Source organism: Spinacia oleracea, chromosome 4, assembly GCF_020520425.1.
Source record: "Spinacia oleracea cultivar Varoflay chromosome 4, BTI_SOV_V1, whole genome shotgun sequence".
NCBI classification, from domain to species: Eukaryota; Viridiplantae; Streptophyta; class Magnoliopsida; order Caryophyllales; family Amaranthaceae; genus Spinacia; species Spinacia oleracea.
Genome location: NC_079490.1, coordinates 134584907 through 134587400, shown reverse-complemented (window position 1 = coordinate 134587400; position 2494 = coordinate 134584907). Strand labels below are relative to the sequence as shown.

The 2494-nt window shown below is 32.2% G+C and overlaps 1 long non-coding RNA gene across 1 annotated transcript; it reads right to left on the bottom strand.

Moving 5' to 3' along the window:
• Positions 1–444: 444 nt before the first annotated feature.
• On the bottom strand, positions 445–2494 carry LOC130472325 (uncharacterized). Its single transcript, XR_008932436.1, has 3 exons — positions 2242–2494; positions 842–919; positions 445–657 (listed from the first exon to the last, which is right to left on the bottom strand). It is a non-coding gene; the product is annotated as an uncharacterized lncRNA (long non-coding RNA).

The following is a 2494-nucleotide window of genomic DNA, read 5'->3' as shown; positions in this document are numbered from 1 at the left end:
TTCAACTATGGTTTGAAAGAAAATTACTAAATATTTAAAAGATAATTTAAAATTAATTTCAAGAAAAGCATGTACTGATGTACTATTGACATCATTTTTACATAATTCATTCCCTTCTAAGTAAAACTTAGCTCTTTGAACAAAAAATTAAAATTTTAAAACTATATAGTCTCTTTTATGGTGTTCAGCACTTTCCAAGATATCTTCCTTTCGTAAATTATAATCACTCTTCACAATCGTCAACGATAGTTGCTCACGTACACACTTAGTATCTTCCTGCATAATAGATGTAGTTTCATGAGTTTATGTATGAGATAAGCTCAATTTTTATGAACTAGTAGGTTGTAAGTTGCTTACCAAAAAGTAATTCAACTCTGTTTCATAATGTGGCCATAAATCAATTGCAACCAACATATATATGCCACAATCATGACTGCAAAAGAATCAAATTCATTTTTTCTGGACAACACCTCACATTAGGTACCTGACATAAAAAAGAGTTTAGCTATTATGATCAATCTCAAGTATAAATGTCAATGAGCTATAAATTAGGTGCATATATTTGATGTAATTCATACCGCCGTATGACCTTCTTTTGCTTCTTTTCTTTCAAACTTCTGCTCAAAACTTCCTCCTTCGCTATCAATAGTTCTCATTCTATTTTGACAAAAAAAAAAAATTCAAGTATTACATCAAACTGAATATTGCCTAGCCCCCAAACCTAAAAAATATGGCAAAGTGCAAATATATAAAATTCTTTAAAAACTTTCTAAGATTCCAATATTTGCACTTCTCCAAAATCCAAAATCTACTAGTATGTTTAAAGGAATAAGAACTTTACCTTTTCTCACCATTCTCTTTTAAATCTTTTGCATCTAGATTTCTTTTGGCCATCTAACACTAGTGTTCTCTTGGTGTTCTGTAAATTCAAACAAATTATAAAGGATAAGTCAAGAAAAACGTAGGGCAATTCACAGGGCAATAAAAATCTTCATGGCACATGAACATTTACATCAATACAAGCTGGTGGTGGAGTCCGACTCAGATAATGCAGTAAAATGGTGCTCAAATCTAAAACCTGGGCCTTGGAACCTCACTTTTATTCTCAACTACATAGAAATGGCCAAGGAAAAAGGGGATAGGCATAGACATTACATACAAAGGCCGTGAGTCCAACACGGTAGCAGGTGCGCTAGCAAGGCAAGGCTTACGCAGACAAGATGATTTTGTCGCATGGTTATAACTGTTGTAAACCATAAAATAGCATAGAGTGCTTCCCCTCAACTTTTCAATTACTTTTTTGGGCATATGTAATTATTTGGTGCATATATGACAATGACTATGCAAGAGAAACGAGACCTTTAAACTGCAAATTAGTTATGAAAATCATATCTGCTAGATTCAATCAAAATCTAATAACTATCAAATTCATTTGTACATAAACACTGAAGCAAAAACCCTTTCAATAGCCAATTGCGAACAGATACAAACTTTTCAATTGCTTGTAATCGGACCAAAATGCAAATGGGCTGGACCGATTTGGAACCCATGCCAAAGTCAATAAAATAACAACAAATTATCCAAAAAAAATAAACGTAAACATAAACATCAGAAAACAGAGGATCCTCCTTTAAGAAAAACAGAGACTGCTCTGTGAGATCATAACCCACCCAATTGAATCAACCTAAATTTAAACACTAATTATCTGAAACATTAAGGATAGATGTGTAATCAACAATTGTCCAACCTATGGCTCCTCCCTCCATCTTAATAAAAGAACAAACCTCAATTATCAAAAAAAAAAAATGCAGTAAAATATAATTCTTGCATAATGTCCGTAGCTTGTACAGTGTAGCGAGTCAAAACAAATTAGTATGAGGTAATTAATCATCCACACAATCTCCTAAGCAATGAACTAAATTATCAAAAGAAAGAAGAAAAAAAATGCAGAGTACATCACAAATTTTTACGAGATAATTTAGACCAATGAGTTTTTATACATTCATAGTTTCATTCACAATTGAAAATTGGTTTGATAATTGAAACTGATTTTTGGGGATGGTAAAAACGGTAAAACGCTTGCTGGGAATTTACGTTTAAATGCTTGATTGAATTGAAAATTGGGAATACGAATTACTGCAATTTGAAGTAGTAAAACGGAAGGGAAAACGATTAATTGAATCAAGCGAACAATTAACATCGTTTTTCTTTTCAAACTTAATGCTTTATTCATTTACTAACCTTAACGCGTGTGATGTCGAAGGAAAAGATGGGTGTAATGGTGAAGTGCCGACGTGCCGTTCTTCCTCTCTATGGTGCTTGACTGCGGAGGAGATGAACTGCTTGGGTTAGGAAGATGAACTTGACGTGGTGTTTCAAATAAAACTTGCTAGACCTAATTAAAAACTAACCTATTCATTAAAATTTAAAATAATATTTTAAAGTAATGTATAATTGTGAATATTTATTTACATAAAATATATTATTAGATTAT